The sequence below is a fragment of the Myotis nattereri genome, assembly GCF_964212035.1.
Source record: "Myotis nattereri genome assembly, chromosome: 7".
Taxonomy (NCBI): Eukaryota; Metazoa; Chordata; class Mammalia; order Chiroptera; family Vespertilionidae; genus Myotis; species Myotis nattereri.
Genome location: NC_138082.1, coordinates 73216163 through 73235850, shown reverse-complemented (window position 1 = coordinate 73235850; position 19688 = coordinate 73216163). Strand labels below are relative to the sequence as shown.

General features: G+C 38.9%; 1 pseudogene across 1 annotated transcript; it reads left to right on the top strand.

The window, feature by feature from the left end:
* Nucleotides 1–2358: 2358 nt before the first annotated feature.
* Nucleotides 2359–2843, top strand: LOC308522459 (nudC domain-containing protein 2-like; annotated as a pseudogene). The gene has a single exon. The product of its transcript is annotated as a nudC domain-containing protein 2-like (transcript).
* Nucleotides 2844–19688: the final 16845 nt, after the last annotated feature.

Here is a 19688-nt window from a genome sequence, read left to right as displayed (position 1 = left end):
TCACCTACTGTATTTTACCCACTCCAGATAACAAATGCCTGGTATTCTGCTAGGTTTATAAAGACCAATCTCTTAAAATATTTGTATTTTCTAAGGTTTCAGATAGAAGAAATGCCTCTTTGTGATCTGAATACTTACAAAATGGATTTACACAGTAAGGGTCAGGACAAATTTACTTTAGGGCAAGGCTGGGATAAGAAAGGCTTTAAGGAATAATTTTAACGGTCTCCAAGAATGGGTAGTAATAAAAGGACATTGAAGGTAAGTGTGAGACTAGGAGAAAGGCCATAAAAGCAGTTAAAATCCTTGTGTTTTGGGTAGACTATGAGTAAAACACTTAGGATAGAATAAAAGAGTTATAAACGTGACTCATTGAGGCTAAATCTAGAAAGGTAGTTGTTTTCCAATGCATGGTTAAAGATGCCTCTGAATGATTTTTAGTAGAATATCTCATGATAAAATACATGCTTTAGGGAGATTCATCTGGTGATAATAAGAAATCTAGGTGCAACTGTGGAGTGAGGTAGATAAACCATAGTCACTCTATTTCCTTATCCAAATTAAAGTGACAAAGGTAGGGTGATGGCACTGGGAAAAGACAGTTGTGAATGGGAGAGTTATAACAAAGAAAGAATTGACAGGATGTGGTGAGTGATTTCTTATGGGGAGACATAACCTTTCCTGCCTCCTTGCCCAGGGAGGCATCATTCTAGAGACATGCCACCCTTGAGTTATTGTGTGCTGAAGGCTGGGTAAATTCCAGCTAGAGGTGAGTTTGTCCTCCAATGGTCTGAGGCAGATTACTGCAAATTAAATTTCATGCTAACCTGCTCTAAGCCAGGAACACATCATTAAGCTTCAGGGTTATCTAGTTGATCACACTGAAAAATCTATTTCCACTGTTCCCTTGATGACAGTTGTGAAAATATTTTAATCACAGTATGAAATCATTTTGTAATATTTCACCAAAGCAATTATGCATCCTCTGAAATGCAATACTGCAAAGAGGCTCATGGGATGAAGCCATTACTTCTTGGTTAGCAAATGCTCTAATATCTAGAAATGGCCTTGACAGGGCTGCTAAAATCCAGGTCCACTCTTCAAGCCAGGTCTATACCAGCTAAGTGGGGTGGAGAATTGAATTATTTTGGTGGAAAATTAATACTGTCTACCCTCTCCTGCCTCCTTTGTCTATATTGATCATTCAATTTTTGAGAAAATTTATACTCCTGTGCAGGGCCAGAAATATTGATACCAATGTCAGTTCAAATTTGGCCTGAAGAAGACAGAGAAGAAAGGAAACAAGCGTGTGTATGTGTGTGTGTGTTTATCAGAAGATAACTGAAGAATGCAATAGGCAAGCGATAGCCTCTCCCTCTCTCTTTTTTTTAATCCTCACCTGAGGACATGCTTAGAGAAAGAAGAGAGAGAGACACATTGATTGGTTGCCTTTCATATATGCCTGACCATGGATGGGACTCGAAACCTAGGTATGTGTCCTGACTGGGAATTGAACCAGCAACCTTTCATTCCCTGGATGATGCTCCACCAACTGAGCCACTCTGGCCAGCAACAATAGCCTTCATTTAATCAGGGACATATGAGTTTACCAACTGTTTGGATTAATGCCCAGAATTCAGTGTTAAGACTTTATCTGAAATCTAACTGAAAGAATGCTATGGGGAAAATGTACGCTCTTGTAAAACTATGCCTGGTGAAGATAAAGCCAAGTGATTACCAATGTGAGGATCAAGAAATCAAGGTTTACCAATGTCAACCTAATCAATTTAATAAAACCTTAAAAAAAGAAATCAAAGCCATATAATTCAAAAGGAAAAGAGAAAATCTGAGTTATCTAATGAGAAAGACACCTTTAGAAGATGAAGCTTTTGTATCCATGCACCCTCTCCTCAGGATGTCATGGATGTGGTGGCAAGCACATGTGAACAAGTGAACAAATAGGGAAACATCAAAATTCATTTAGCCTCTAAATGACTGTAAATAGTTCCTAAAGTTAATATATCAAGATGACTTAGTCTTCTAGGCCTGCTGAAACAGACTTCCATGGACTGGGTGACTTACACAATAGAATTTTCTTACAGTTCTGAAGGCTGAAAGTTCAAGATCAAGGTGGTGGCAGGTTTTGTTTTTCCCCAGGCCTCTCTCCTTGACTTGTAGATAGCCACCTTCTTGCTGTGTCTTCACATGCCCTTTACTTTTTGCATATTCAGCTCTGGTGTCTCTTCCTCTTCTTATAAGGACACCAGTCAGGTTGGATTAGGGCCCCACCTTGTGACTCCATTAAACTTCAATTGCTTCTTAGAAGCACCTGTCTCCACAGTGCAGCTGCAGCCAGGAGGCACCTGGAGTATGCCGGCCCCATTTGAGGGGTGCAGTGGGGTGGTTCTGTGCGGGACTCTGTGGAGCCAGTGATGCCAGATCTTGGAGGAGGTGTTCATTGAAGTTTAGGTGCTGCCAGGCACTTACACCCACGATATCCGGTGCGACCTGCAGAGTTGGCATGTGGTGCTGGCAGTGAATGGCCATGCAATTTTCAAGGGCAAACTCTTTGATTCCACAATAGCTGAGGAGGGAACATGGACTTTGGAGGATAGAACAAATTTCTACAAAGACAAAGAGAGATGCAGCAAATTATTGGATTTCTAGAATCTGAATATGCAGCTGATCCTTGGGTGCAAGACCAAATGCAGAGAAAACTTACATTAGAGAGATTTCAGAAAGAAAATCCTGGTTCTGACTTCAGTGGAGCAGAAATCTCAGGAAACTATACTAATGATGGACCAGATTTCTCAAATCTGGAGAAATAACTGCTATTTTTTTTTTTTTTTGCTGCATTCTGTGGACGCTGGCCAATGTTGCCAACTTGATCAAAGGAACAGATTATGCATGCTAGGTCCTCCCCAAAAGGAGCCAGGCCAAGGGATGTTGTGAGAGTTTAAGAAATTCTATTCCATTCTCTCACAGCAGCGGAGACCAGTGTGCTGGTGTCAGCCCCAAAGGCATGGTTAGATTCTCTTATATAAGGTGGAAGTGTGCAATGTAGGGTCAAGGTGTGGGCGGAAGAATTGGTCAAGCAGAGGGGAGGGGATGCGTGGGTCAAGGAGTCAAGGTAGGAGAGTGTGGAGGTCAGTCAAGCGAAGGGGCCTCGTCTTACCTTGCTTCTGCAGGCGCCAGCGTCTGCTCCAAACTATGGGAAAGGGCTTAACCAATATCTATTTCAGAAAACATGTCCAAGCAGGAGAGATTAAGGGAAGTTCATTCTAACAATGTGGTGGAAGAAAAATGTGGATGCCTACAGTTAACAAATTGCAAAATATTTAAATATGGTTCTAAAAATTGCATTAAAATATGATTTACATAGAAAACCTCTTAAATACAGTGGGAACTATTCTATTGATACATGGTTACTTTTTTTTGGACTTGGTTTTGCTCAGCATGAAGTTTCATATGGTGCATTTTGTTAATTTCATTTTTAATATAGGGTATTAATTTAAATTTTAATATGGATCATAATGAAATGACAGGATGACTTCAGGGAAAATTTAGTTTTGTCTTTCAATAAACTTTTCTAAGTAGGAGAAAAAAAACACTTCCTGTCTCCAAATACAGTTACATTCTAAGGTATGAGGAATTAGGGTTTCAATATATGAATTTTACCTATAACTCCAGAATTGTTCTTCTTTCTTCCCCAAACTAGCTCCTTTCCTAAGCTTCACTATCTTAATTAATGGAATTTTATCCTTTCACAATTTCCTTGTAATTAACTCAAATTTTAAAAAGTCATGTAAGTTTACAGAATACAGTCACATATTTCTAATATAAAATAGAGGAATCACTTTACCTTATGCTTTACCAGAAAAAGGAACAAACAGCTAGTTTTTATATACAGATATACTTTTTTTAAAAGCTACGAATATAAAAATATCCAAATGAACAAACTGTATAAAAGTATGAAATAAATTATAATTAATTATAAATGCATTAACTATGAATATACATAATTATTTTTTTTTACAAAATTTGATGATATTGAAGGTATTTTTTCTATAATAAACAAGGCAACAACATTTTTTTATTCTTAGAGATTGTATTGCATGTGATATTTTGACTTTTTCAGCTTTTCATCTCTTCCAGTTAATGTTGTATTTAGTGTAGATTCTCAATAAATGTTAGTGTAGTTGAAATTGAGTGACAGTAGACATGTTTCAAGTCACATATGAAAGAGGTATTTTGGTATTTAAGAAGCAGTTACATTGTACATAGTACTTAGAGAGTAGAATTATGGTCTTTGACTTATAAATAAGGAAATAAGCATAATGAGAGATAACAGAAGTCATATAAACCTCCAATGAATCAATAACAATGATAATATCAATGGAGGGTGGTGTATGTTTTCAGAATATCTAGTAACAAACACCTCCATTTGATCCTATGGGATAATAAACAACCCCATTTTAGAGATCAGGAAAATGAGACACAAGAAAATAATCATTGCCTGTGGACAAACTCATAATTAATAGAATGAGGTGGGGCTGTGTGAGGCAACAACATTGTTCTTCTGATATGAACTTTATCCCTCTTTCCATTGGAGCACATTACATCTTTTGACAAACAACATTTCCAAATAGCGTTCTTTTCATTATTCCATCCTCTCTTTTACCCTTTCTCGCAATAGTATTCTGCATTCCTGAGGGTATATAAATTAAGCAAAGGCAATATTGTTGTTCCACTTGTATTTTCCTCAAGTTAGGAGTCATTTAAAAGTACATGCCATCTAAGATTTTCAAAAAGGTGCCAAGACCATTCATTGAGAAAAGGAGAGTCTTTCCAATAATTGGTACTAGGAAAACTGATAATTATATGCAAAAGAATTAAATTGGACTGAAAAAAACAATATGTGAGTGTTAAAACTATAAAACTCTTAGAAGAAAATGTAGGGGAATGACTCATGACGTTGGCTTGGCAGTGATACCTTGAATATGACACAAAATCACAAGCAACAGGAGAAAAAAATAGAGAATTTGAACTTTATAAAAATTAAGATCTTTTGCACATCAAAGAACACTATCAACAGATTAAAAAGGCATGGGAGAAAATATTTGAAAATCACATATTTGATAAGAATTAATATCAAGAATATCTACAATTTAACAAAAATCCCCCAAACAACCTAATTTGAAAATAGGCAAAGTACTTGCATAAACATTTCTCAAAAAAACAGATATGCAGATGGCCAGTAAGTACACAAAAATGCAGAATATTCTCAATTACTATGAAAATTTAACTCAAAATCACAATGAGATAACACTTCACACCCATCAGAATGGCTGTTAAAAGGCAAATGCATACACAGAAATAACAAGTGTTGAAGAGGATGTAGAGAAATTAGAACCCTTAGGCATTGGTTGGAATGTCCACTGGTATATCCACCATGAAAAATAATAAGAGGGTTCCTCAAAAAATTAAACATTGAATTACCACATAACCCAAAAATTCAATTTCAGCAAATTAGTAAGCATTGAAGAACAGAAAGCAGAGACTTGAATAGTAATTTACACCAATTTTCACAGTAGCTAAAAGGTGTAAATAGCCCGAGTTTTCATCAACTAATGAATGGATAACCAAATGTGGCTATCTTGGGAGCACGAATAATAGAAAATTATTCAGTGTTAAAAGGAATGAAATTCTAACACATGCTACATCATGGATGAGCCTTGAACACATTATTCTGAGTGAAATAAGCTAGGCACAAAAAGGAAAAAATCATATGTTCTCACTGATATAAGACACCTAGAGCAGTTAAATTCATAGAGACAGAAAATAGAATGGTGGTTGAAGGAGAGGAGAGTTACAGTTTAGGAAGATGAAAAAGTTCTGGGGATGGAATGTGGTGATGGTTGCACAATAATATTAATGAATGTACTTAATGCCACTGATCTGTCCTCTTAAACATAATTAAAATGGTAAATTTTACATTATGTATATTTTACCATAATAAAAAATGTCATTACAAAGGAACATATTCCTATGTTCAGAACTCTATACCATACAGACCAAAGGTAAATCTCTAACTCAGAAAAGGCTACTTTTACAATCAAACATGAGAGTATATTATTATAATAAAGACAGAAAATATTAAACGGATCATGTCCAAAGTCATGTGGCCAATAGGGGGAGGAGGAAAGAGCAGCTGTTGCTGGTTGAACGTGTGAGACAGTTACAGTTTATTCCTTTTCAACTGGTTGATTCTTATTTATTCTCTTTATTTCTGAATCCCAGTTCCAAGGGGCAAAATGCAGCATGTTCCCTTGCTTCCCGCTTTGCAGCTGGGCTTTGATCCATGCAGCGGTGGTTAACCCCCAGGCCACCCTTTTCAATGAAGAGCCTAGAAAGATTCTTATAGGAGTATAATCCATACAAATATGGGCTTCAGTCCATCCTTTGTCTGTAATTTTTATTCAGGCAGAAAGAGTGAAAGAGACAGTCATGGAAACATGAATAGAAATACGCATAAAATAAACTATAGTTGTCTCTCGATGTCCATTGGGGAATTGGTTCCAGGAACCCCTGTGAGTACACAATTCAAAGATGCTCAAGTTCCTTATATAAAATGGTAGCATATTTGCATATAACCTATATACATTCTCTCATATTTTAAATCATCTATAGATTACTTTTAATACCTAACAATGTAAAGCTATGTAAATAGATTTTATACTGTATTGTTTAGGAAATAATGATAAAAAAAATAATAAGATTTGTAGTTTTTCAGCACAGACACAACCATCATAGGACTAATTACATAGGACGTGTCAGCAACAACATAACATTTTATTTTTCAAATATTTTCCAGCCATGGTTGGGTAGCTCAGTTGGTTAGAGCATCGTCTCAATATGCTAAGGTTTCAGGTTCGATCCCCAGTCAGGGCACATACAAGAATCAACCAATGAATGCATAAATAAGTGAAACAACAAATTGATGTTTCTCTCTCTCTCTTTCTTCTTTCCACTCTCTCTATAAAATAAACTTAAAACCTAAAGTAGAAATAATTTCCATCCGCTGTTGGTGAATCCGTGGATTGGGAAGCTTTGGATATAAGGAGGGATTGCAGTACCTTCAAGCCTTCTGCCTCACAATCTGTTTTCTACATTTCCCCTCCACATCCTGTCTAAATTGCATATTGACTTTTGTATTTTTTTTTCCTTTTGGTAGATGGTGTCCAAATTCTTTAGCACAGGCTCTGAGCCCCTTCGTGAATGGGACTCGTTCAGCCCAGGCTAATCTCTCACGGCTGTCCAGGGCTCTGGTGATGCTAAGTGCAGTCCACCTCTCTAGGTGCCTTACGTACTGTAGCTCCCACTTTGCCTCTCTGTCAGTGCTATTCCCTCTGTGTAGAATATTTGTCCTCCTCTAATACTCAAGTGTCACCTCCTCTGTGAAGCCCACCTTGCCTACACCAAGAAGAATCAGATGCATACTCTCCAGTGGTTTCTCAGCAACTTGTATGTCTTTATTATATATTATAGTGCTGATAACATTGCTGTCATTTGATGACATGTGTATGTACCCTGCTGGAAAATAGAGACTTTCCTGCTTGTCTCATCAGACACAATAGGCTGGCACACTTCAATAACACAGTATGTTTTTGAACACATGGATATGTAAACTGTAAACTTTCAATAACCAGAGTCTTTAACAATAGGAAAATATCATGGAAGCTTATGGACATCTCATAGCCAAACAATAAGAATGAAATCTGAAAGCTGCTGATCAAATTTTAATAATTGTAGCAAAAATTCTAAAGTGATGGCATTAGTCAGCCATCACCATTTATTCACAGGCCCAGTGTTTGCTATTTACTGGTTTGACCAGTCACCTCATCTGTGCCAGCTGTGCTACATAGCCCTCCACTAGTGGGGAACTGAGAGAATGGAGACACAGACTTAAGAATGCACTGAGATTCTTAAGATTATAGTAGGAAACCAGGTGATCATGTTACTAAAATAATTTTCTGACTTCTGAAATACAAGCTTTGAGCAAAAGTGATTTCCCTTCTCAGTTAATTGGCTGCCTCTGCTCCCAAGGTGATCGCTCAATCATATTAACCTACTCAGTAACTTTAAATGGACTTGCACTAGCCTGAAACCAACTCCATTACCTCCTCAAACTCTCTGGGGTCATTTCAGAAATTCTGGGAATATTACCAACAGGTACTGTGTGGTTTTGTCTTGGTCCAGTTGAATTTTTTTTTTTTCAGGACAAAAACTTTGGATAATTTGCAGATACATATAATGTCAGCCCTGGAAAGAGTCCATGGTGATCCTTTTTGCTCGATGCTCTCATTTTAAAGATGCTGAGTCCAGGCTGAGACAAGTGGCTTGCCGAGAGTCCCTAAGCCAGCGGGTGCAGGCCTGGTTTACAGCTCTGGTTTCCTGCCTGTGAGGCCAGCGTTACGCTTCCTACCTCGTGCCTCTCACACACGAGCTACGGCTTTATGTATTTAAGCCAGGGCAGGGCAAGCACAGGCAGCCATGTGTGCATCGAAGGCTTTCAAATCAGATCTCAAAATTGAAGTTAGTGTAAGCACAGGCTTTGCATTTATTCACCATTTAGGAAAATAGATGTATGCAATATTTTCAACCCACTGAACCATAATCTTTATACAAAATACTAATGAAATACACAGTGTGATCCAGCTTCTCATTTCCCTCCTCCCCATGTGCCCTCCTTCCATCTGCAGCACTTGACTTGAAGACAGTGTCTGCATGCAGTCCCTTCCAGGGAGCCTTCATTAGAGAACGTGCAAGACGAAGACCCCCTTTGCATGGCAGCATCAACCAAAGGATTTAAGAATAAGAGTCCATTTCATAGACGAACTGAAACAAATGAGCAAAAAGCATGCCCGTTTAGAAATTCTCTTCTAGCCAGAGAGCTGAGAGGAAAACGAATCCAAGAATATGTATCATTTCAGTAGGCAGATAAAATATAAAGTCCACAGTGTCCCAAATCAAAGGAGAAGATGGTAGCTGAGTTGTTGCAAGATCCTTAGAAACTGAGGCTTATTGGATTTTTTGGGAGCACTCTGAATTTAATGAGGTGGGGAGAAGAAGACAATGGTGAATGGGAGGGTGTGATGGCGGGGCTGAAACCCAGAGCTAGTACGGCTCCTGGTTCACGGATCGACCTAGGCACCCGGAAAGGTATGCCGCTGATAGCAGGAGCAGGGAGTCTTGAGTCGGGAGAGGGATGGTTGAGGGGAGCACTGTTTTTTTTTTCCATGGTAGATGACTCATCTGGAAGATACTGGCGCGGGATCAACCATCCTTACAGCTTTTACATTCTGGACTTGTAGAGATTGCTGGGGTCCAACCCCAGCGGGTCCAGGGGTCCCCAAAGGTGTGGACGGAGTCGGCGAAGAAGGAATGACATGGAGACAGCGTTCAGTTGATCAGCAGCCTAGCCAGGATCTCCAGCCAAGTTCTGGTCTGGATCTCCAGTGAAGTTCTGTTTAGGATCTCCAGCCAGGTTCTGTGTCCATGGTCTCTTGCTAGGTTCTCCAGCCAGGTTCTCCAGGTTCTCCAGCCAGGTTCTGTAGCCATGTTCCCTCGCTAGGTTCTCCAGCCAGGTTCTGTCCAGGTTCAGTCACCAGGTTCTAGTCAGGTTCTCTTGCCAATTTCTGTAGTCAGGTTCAGTCCAGGATCTTTTGCTATGTTCTCTCGCTAGGTTCTGTCTCTAGGTTCTGAGGCCAGTTTCTGTCCAGGATCTTTTGCCATGTTCTCTCCAGCGAAGTTCTTCTGTCTCTAGAGAACTTCTGTGTAGGTTCTGTGCCAATTTCTGTCTCTCCTCGTTCTATCTTCTTACATCTGTATTTATACCAGTTGATTCCAATCCTATCAATCTCTATTTCAAAGGTTAGGGCGTTTCTTATCTCCATTCCAGGGAGTAAAGATTATGTAGCTTAAGCATGATTGTTCGTAGTTAAAGTGATTAATTACCCACCTGGCACTTAGTTAAGAGGTTTTATTCCCTCCCTAACTTCAGGGGAAAATCCCTACCTGGGGAAACAACCTTTCTCAGAGACCTTGGTTAAAACACATAGAAGGTGAGCAAACATATTAAGAACAGTATGCCATATATGCCAGGTCCCTTGAAACAGCAAGCATGGACCAGCTCCCGGCAAGAGATTTTATCTTTTTTTGAGTTCACACTACAAAGAAACATGTACAAAAAATACACTGCAATTGTTGGTTTGATGAATTCCGGGTCTTGGACTGTTTGCTCTATTTAGTCCTTGGCTTAATGGACAGGACCTGACTGGGAATCACAGGGGAGTGTGGAGTAGCAGTCCCTTCCTTCTTCATCCTATGGATGATCTAATGCAGTCCTTCCTCAAATAGGCTGCTGAGCGCAGTCAATAGCTGCTCAGGGCCAATAAGTCAAACTGCCTTGACTGAAGGGTTGGTACACCACTTACCAACTAGGGACCTTGGACAAGTCCCTTTTGGATCTTTAGAGGCAGCTGATCACAATTCTTAAGACTTCTGCTTTCACAGATGACCTACCAGTAACCAACCCAGAATGTTAGTGAGAGCTACCAGCAATTCCTCCCAATTTAAAGCTACTGCATTGTTAGTATTTCTAGAGGCCCAGCATTCAGGACTTTGCCCAAAGCCTTGTTGCGGTTTCTGGGCACAGACATATGTGCAGAAAGTGGGAGGGCCTCTCAGAATTCATGGGACATCATCAGTTTGCCTTGCCTCAGTGATGACTTTCAATGGCTGTTTTACTTTGTAATTATAAATTACCATGATATCATCACCATTTTTTCACATGTAGTTAATCTTTCAGCGTATATGTTATATATTTACTAAATAACATTTAAAGATATATTTGCTCTGCTGTTCACATGACTAAATTTCTATGTTCCTATACTTTGCTTCTATTATGTGAGTCCCTTGGCAATGGACTGGCTGTGAACTACCTTGCAACAAGCTACTAAGATAAATCTTGTAGAACGTATCAGTTACTTTTAAGTTCGTAGCATTGCTATTCATATATGATCAATGTATATCCTGCTATATTTCTTTTAAAAGAAAAAATTGGCTTTTTTTTTTTTTTTTTTTTTTTTATAAAGGGCTGGATAGTAAATGTGGTAAGCTTTGCAAGCCATGTGGTGTCTATCGCCATTCCTCAACTTTGATGAAGCACAAAAGCCACCGCAGACAATATGTAAACAAATGAATATGGCTATGTTAAAATAAAAACTTGCTATACAAAAGCAGCTGGTGAGCCAATTTGGCCTATAGACCATAGTATTCTGGCCCCTGTTTTAAAAAGTAAATGGTAAATAATTTATACATGGTCTTCTCAATTTTTTTTTTCAGATTGTTCTTTTGCCACTGAATTGTGAAAATAAGTTTGGTATTGGACCATTTGGTTATTGCCCAATTTAAATCTATTATGTTAGAAAATATTTGAAAACTACTAGTAAAAAAAGGAAAGTTAGAGCTATTAGTATTATACAAAGAGCCAACTTCATTCCGTCACCTGAGTGTTAGATGCTGGCATTTGTAAATCCAACAGGAATATTTCTTTACAGATTTTTATAAAGAAACCATGAATAGCAGATGCGGGAAGGCAGCAGGACAGGCTAATACTCAAAGCTTAAATATCTGTTTACCAGAGTACAGCAGAGCACTCAAATAATGATAGGATTTCATAAAGAAACTGCTTATTAAAGAAAAATGAAACCATATCGATTCTGTGGGCAAGAGATTGGATTAAAAACTAATGTGCATCTTTAAACTAAGAATTAGAAATATTTATTGTATTACTATCATCTGACTTTCAACAGAGAACATTTGTAGTTTGTAACCCATACTTAAGTCCTAAGTATATAAAATTGTAGGTTTTCTACTCTTCATAAGAAAATATTAATCATATGATATTACTAGTCACTTAGTGTTGCTTTAAATAGAAATAAATGCAAGCCATTGTACTGTATGATATTAGGCTCTATATTAAACAATGGAAAGAATTTGATTTCCATCAGCATAAAATTGTTTTAACCTTGAACAACCCTTATTTATAATTGATATAATAAATTAAAAAAGGACTTTTTAAAAGATTCAACAAAGGTTAAATTTTTTTTTAAATGCTCAGTCATATTTTTTGGTTAACCTGTAACAAAGAAAAAATAGAAAATAAACATTTGAAAGTATTTAATTAAAAATATTTTACAGAATAAGTTTATTAAAACTACAGTATATTTGCAAGCACCTTCTAAAAGTCCTCTCCACCTTCAGCAATCAGATAGAAAGCTAGTTAAGGGTAAAACGTAGTTATTATGGTGATTTTTCACAATTGCTATCTTTAAAGCATCATTGTAGCTTTGCTAGGTTAGAAAATTACCTTTCCAAGCATCGCACATTATTTCCATCCCACTGGATTTCCAGCCCACCACTCCCTGGAGAGAATACCAGTGAAGTACACGGATCAGTAACAAGTTAGGGCAGTGGTTCTCAACCTTCCTAATGCCTCGACTCTTTAATACAGTTCCTCATGTTGTGGTGACCCCCAATTTCATTGTTACAAATTGAACATAATTAAAACATATTGATTAATCACAAAAATAATATGTAATTATATATGTGTTTTCCGATGGTCTTAGGCGACCCCTGTGAAAGGGTCGTTCGATCCCCAAAGGGGTCGCGACCCGCAGGTTGAGAACCGCTGGGTTAGGGCCTCCGCAGCTCCAGAGACCAGGCACACTGCCTGGCCTGGGAACAGCTCAGACAAATCCGTACTTGAGCCAAGACATGAGGTGCCATATAGGTAACACACACCAAATTCTAATAAATGCTGTGAATTCTTACAGAGAGACTCTGTTTTAGTTTCTATGCAACAAACCTTTGCTTATGCCAGGTATTGCAGAAGATTGGATTTTTTAAAAGTGATTTGATAGAGATACTATTTTTTTGATGTGTGCATAATCTCTCCAATCTGCTTGAGATTTTCTCTTATCTTTTGTCACCTTTTTATTAAATTTATTTAACACTGGTTAACAAAATTATACAGGTTTCAGGTGCACAATTCCACAACACATCATCTGTAGACTGTATTGTGTCTTCAGCATCCCAAGTCAACTCTCCTCCATCACTCCCATACTCTCCTCCACCTCCCCGACACCTACAATCACAGCACTGTTGTCTATGTCCATGAGGTTTCTTTTTGTGTATTGTTTGTTTGTTTTCTTTTATTCTTGATTCATTGAGCATCATTTTATCTTGCATGAAATGTTTTGAAATGTTCAAGTCTCACAGAAGAAATAGTCTAAAAACAAAATAAGGTTTGTTGGCCTGGTCGGCATGGCTCAGTTGGTTGAGCATTGTTCCATTCACTGAAAGGTTGCCAGTTTGATTCTGGCACATACCCTCGCTATGGGCTCAATCCCTGGTAGTGGGCATACAGGAGGCAGCCGATCTAGCTTGTGCTCACACATATTGATGTTTCCCTTTCTTCCTCTTTCTCCCTTTCTCTCTCTCTAAAAGTCAATTAAAAATAAAAAGAAATGTTTGTTTATGCATTTCTTATAAACAAGTATAAAACAAAGTGCTAAAAATCTGGTCAGAATTTAATAATTTAGTCTTCCTTATTTATTTACTCTCTCATGATTAAGTTTGTATACGCAGAAAGCGATGGATCCTTCACTCCCACGTTATAACAATGTACCAAACTCTGCCCTGAGTTTCCATAGCATTGGGAATATATTTAGACTTATGTTTTGCCATTCTTAAATATGATCTAGTTTGGTTTCATGCATGTTAGTTTTATTTATGCAGCTTAATGGTAAGGCCCTTAAAGCTAAAAATCATGTTTAAAAACTTTATAGCATCTCCCAGAGCATTCAGCATAGCGCCTGCCCCACAGCGAACATTAAGAACCTATTTGTTGATTGACAGTATTCTAAACCTAGCCAGTATTCCCAACCTGTGACTGCTTATGTACTACTGCACAAACACAGATCATCAGCTTAGCCAAGTATCAAATAGAAACAGGTTGAGTGACACAACTGGGTTGAATCTAAAATTTTGGATTTTACAATTTTAATATCTCTCCTCCTACTCATCAAGATTCACCAGAATACATTCACATTGGAATGAGCAACCCCCTTTTTTCATTCCTTATACAGAATTAAATCTAGGCTTAATGGTTGAGGAAAGAACATTTTTTCTCAAACTTCCACTGATAAAACATCCTCTCTCTTTGTCTGTCTCTGCTTCTCTCTCTCTCTCTCTCTCTCTCTCTCTCTCTCTCTCTCTCTCTCAATGGCTAAAAGAATTACAGAATTTTGATCTGTGATGCATCATAAGCATTTTGGGTTAGAAGAACAAGGGCTTTATTTTTCATTTTAGCTTCTATTACCTTGTTGTAGTGCACATCTGATCATTTGGTATGTCCTGTATTCCTTAATCTGCTAACAGAGTCATGTTTGTTATTTTGGAAAAACTCCTACATTTTCAAGACTAATTTTGCTTTCCCCTTTTCTCTAGAACAGACTCATGACCCCAGCCTGGCCAACCACAGGCCTGTGACTGGTTAGGGCAAGGGCATGGGGTCTTCACCCAGGGAATGCTGGCCTGGGCTTCAGCTTGAACCTTCAGGAAGGAGGTGGTTTTCTGATAGGGTTGCTGAGGTGGAAGACTCTATGCCTTGATTGGCTTGTGTCAGTCTTTAACACCTGGAGAGAGGTTTTCTGAAAAAGAAGTTAATGCCAAAGAAAGAACTGAGAGTTAGCAAGACACAGATTTGATATGACTTAGTTTGAACACTTTTTCATTAAAAGCAATAAACTGTTTTTAGGTGAGGCCTGTTTGATTTTGTTATTCACCACCAAGAGTTCACCAGAGTCTAAAGAAAACCTTAGAGTTCTCATAAAAATAGCCAATTGTGTGTGTGTGTGTGTGTGTGTGTACACATGCTATGTCCTTTCCCCATCATGTTATAAATAACAGGTTTATCCTGCCCAGCACTGCAGTGGATAGGACAGATGCTCCACTTGGAAGTTCAAGTTGTGTCATAGAGCACAGCTTTAGCCGGGCTGCTTGTTAGGTTTAATATTTCTGGCACCATGATGGCTGCCACACCAGATGTAACAATTGCCTGATGCTCAGTTTCATTTTCAAGACACCATTAACAAATTTCTTACACTAGGACAATAGGACATCAGTAGGTTGTTTTTCACTAAAATATACAATATTTTTACATGAATATAATCTGAGTAGAGCAGTGTTGCCTAAAGCTGCTCACTTTTCAGTACAATGCCTTTTCAAATTCTTATTTTGAATAGCTACATACCTTTTATTTATTTATTTTTATAATTATTTTATTTATTTTTTTGAGACTGGAGTCAAGCAAGGTGTGACTACAGGCACCTGGGAAGGGTGGCTCCAGCCTGACCCCTGCAGGAGACTGGGGACTGTGGTTACCCCTTGTGTAAAGGTGGCCCTAGAAGATTCCTGCTCTCGGTAGCAGAGGGCAGAACAGCTTTAGTAGCAAGGGCGGTGCTCTGAAGAGTCAGAGATGTTGGAAGTAGGAAGAAAAAGTCACCAAAACTGATGAGGGACACATGGAATAGGTAAAGGGTGTCCAACAGTGACCACTACGTTTAGTGCCAATGATAGTGTGTAGGTAGGTAGAGGTGAGTGGCGGATTGTTTATTATGACATGCAGAATGCAGCTCCTCACTGTAGAACCAAGACATGCAGATTATAGAGTGAGAAATGGACAGTGGGGTAAGGGTACCACCTTGTACCAGCAGCCACTAGGCCACAGGCCCCAGCCTTTGGCCTCATGGCAAGGTACTGAAGCCTTTTCTAATGCATCCCTTTGTACTGGGAGCGCCTCCCTGTTCTCTAAGTTATCAAAGTACAACACATGCAGAGAGTTAGAGTGTCCCATAATTCTAATACCAAGTTTACTCCAGCCTCAATCCATTAATTCTTTTTTTTTTTAATTTTTTTTTACATATTTTATTGATTTTTTTTTTACAGAGAGGAAGGGAGAGAGATAGAGAGTTAGCAACATCGATGGGAGAGAAACATCGATCAGCCGCCTCCTGCACATCTCCCACTGGGGATGTGCCCGCAACCCAGGTACATGCCCTTGACCGGAATCGAACCTGGGACCCCTCAGTCCGCAGGCCGACGCTCTATCCACTGAGCCAAACCGGTTTTGGCAATCCATTAATTCTTATACCAATTCTAATCAACACAAAATGTTAAGCTTATCCCATCCCCTCCCCCCCCTTTTCTGACTTCCCCTTCCCCTGCCATTAGTCTCTTCCTCTCTATTAAAATAAGAACCATAATGATGATGATGATAACGACAATGATACTGATGATATAAACTTATTGAGCACTTATTCTGTATAAGCTATGAGCTAAGCATTTTATGTAGAATGCCTAACTTAAATGTCAACCCTCTCTGTAATTCAAATAGGATTATTATCTTCATTTTATAGCAGAGAAAACGGAAACTTAGAGTTGAAGTAATATTCTTAAAGTCACAGCACTGCTAGCATGAATTCAGCCTCAGTGATTCCAGGGATCATATTCTCTGTACTCTAGTTTTTCCTTGTAATATTGTGTTTTGATCCAGCATACCTCTTACTCCATGTGACTGAATGTGTAAAGATTCTCTCTTGCCTTGGTCTCTGTGATTTCTTCTCCTGGTTTAGCTCTTCTCCTTTAGGGACTCTTCTCTTAGACCATGTAGTACAGATGAAGCCATCTCTCCCAAACCTTCCCATGTGTGGAAGGTGTTCAGAGACTGTGAACTAAGCTGGTTAGTGACAACCCTCTTCTGGGACATTAGTTGGAGTCCTTTGTAAAGAAGCATTTCTCTTTGAAAGGCTGAGGGTTCTAAGATCCATATTACCTGGATCTGTGAAGAGACCATTCTAGCATCTTGAGAAGATATCATGCCCTCAAATGAAGGCAAAAAAGAGGAAAACGGATCCAAAACACTGCTACAGTCCTGATGACATTGCTTAAGCTCCTTTATCCAACCTTCTGTGGCAGAAACTGGCTGCATCTAGCTTTGTTGCCAATACATTCTGCCCCCTCCAAACATACGCTTTTTGCTTGTACTTAAACTAGTTTGCTGACTTGAAATTGAAATAAAATGATCATACTTAAATTTTATTTTCTGCCACTAGGTTGTAAATTTATTGACAGGAACCGTGTCATTTAGTTTTATACTTCAAGTGGTTAGTGTAGACTCTAGTACACAAAAGTTGCTCATATTGCTTGCACTGAATGACTAGTTTGGGTTCAATTCAAGAAAGAAATTACTTGAGTATAATGTGAATTAATCTATCAGGAACATCAATGATAACTCATCTTAGGCATCATAGCTTTAACAGGTAGATTTCTTTGACAGGCATACGCAGATGTCTTCAGAGCATCTGAGCTAAATATGTGGACACCTTGAACACATGGGTTTGTGGCTTGGTTGGCCTCTGAGTGGTGTGATGAACACCCCACTTTCCCTGTAATGTGGACAACCTGAAATGGATGAAGTTGCTGTTCTTGCTGGTGACTTGAATTTGAATTTGGCCAGGTTTCTCTGGAAAGGTGATGATCAATGGCAGCCATGTGGTAAAGCATAGTATCCCACTTTGCCTTCTCAGTGGGACCTAATGATTGGTAGGTTCCACACCGTGGTTAAGGTGGGAATCTATTATGAGCATCCCTGGTGCTCAGCAAGCCCAGCCTTCCAGCAGTTACAGCTGAGCTGCATGTGTGCTCTTTCTTCTGCATCTGGGGATCCTTTCCCTCCAAATTCTCATTCAGTCATTGAAGCCAAAGGCACTTAGTTTCTCCCAAGTGCTGTTCCCACGTAGATGAAAACCAGCTCAAACTCCAGGCAGCATATGACAAAAAGAGGGTCTGGTCCACGCTGACAGAAGGTCAGAGTTAGACTTAAACATACTCTGAGAGTCTTTTCTCGCCTTATTATTTATGTTGTTCTCAGTCTAAGCCAGTGGTTCTCAACCTTCCTAATGCCGTGACCCTTTCATACAGTTCCTCATGTTGTGGTGACCCCCAACCATAAAATTATTTTCATTGCTACTTCATAACTGTAATTTTGCTACTGTTATGAATCGTAATGTAAATATCTGATATGCAGGATGCATTTTCATTGTTACAAATTGAACATAATTAAAGCATAGTGATTAATCACAAAAACAATATGTAATTATATATGTGTTTTCCGATGGTCTTAGGCGACCCCTGTGAAAGGGCCGTTCAACCCCAAAGGGGTCGCGACCCACAGGTTGAGAACCACTGTTCTAAGCCATGGGTTTATGTTCCCAGTAATGTAACTGTGCTGTAGCTGAGGACTGTTGTTCACTTGTACATGCCTGTGTATTTACCACTTGCTCTGCATTTCGGTAGAATAAATGACCTCGTGGCACAATTTATGTTAAAAATGCAAAGACAGCACTAACATATCACAATTTCTTATAAACTCTCTGGATTAACACCATTGTTTTCATAAAGACTAGTTATATATTCACTCAATGTGCTGACAGACTAAGAATAAAGTGGTCACTTCAATCACTTTCTTAGATCTGGGACAATACCTGGAATATCATGTTGAATCTTAAGATCCCTGCCTTAAGAGGAACATTTGCAAAGGGACGTGAATCCAGAACAGAATTAATCCAGACGAGTTCAAACTAAGTCTGATAGAACAAATACAATGAAACAAAATAACAGGAAAAACAAGGGGAAGTTTGGGGGAAATGCATTTGTCTTCAGGAATTTGAAGTGCAAGTGCTGAAGAGAAATACTCTTTGTTCTCATCAATGGCATAAGGCAGAGCTAGTGGTTTAGTAGAAATACCATGAAGGCAGATTTCAGGTGGACATAGGAAAAAGTCAGTCTACTATTGGATTGGTTTGCTCTTGGTTGTGGCAGATTTCCTTGTCAATGGAGATGATCAGCCAGAAACTGGATGACAATTTGGTAGAGGTATGGTATAGTAATGGCAACTCAAGGTTTATCTATTCTCCTCTTCCACCTTATTTATGGGATCTGGAATTATTGTTTCAGATGAGAAATTATATTACCCTGTTTCCCTTGCAGATAAGAAGCAATGGGGTATAAAGACCAATCATTGGATGGAACTTCTGGCAAAGTCTTTTTGCCCTTCCTCTTTCCTGGCTTCATGCCTGGAATGCAGATGTATTGGCTGTAGCTCCAGCTGTTTTTAGGGTGATGGCATGAGCTTAAGGGTGAAAGAAACATACGTGGTATGGTGGAGCAGAAAGGCAGAAACAGCCTCAGTCCCTGATGGCCTTATCAGCCTGGACCACTGACTTCCTTTTGTTTGTAATCTGAGAGAAAAAAAATACACTTTCAACTTTTCATAGCCTCTTGCATTTCTTTTTTTTTTAAAATATATTTTATTGATTTTTTACAGAGAGGAAGGGAGAGAGATAGAGAGAGTTAGAAACATCGATGAAAGAGAAATATTGATCAGCTGCCTCCTGCACATCTCCCACTGGGGATGTGCCCGCAACCCAGGTACATGCCCTTGACCAGAATTGAACCCGGGACCCTTCAGTCCGCAGGCCGACACTCTATCCACTGAGCCA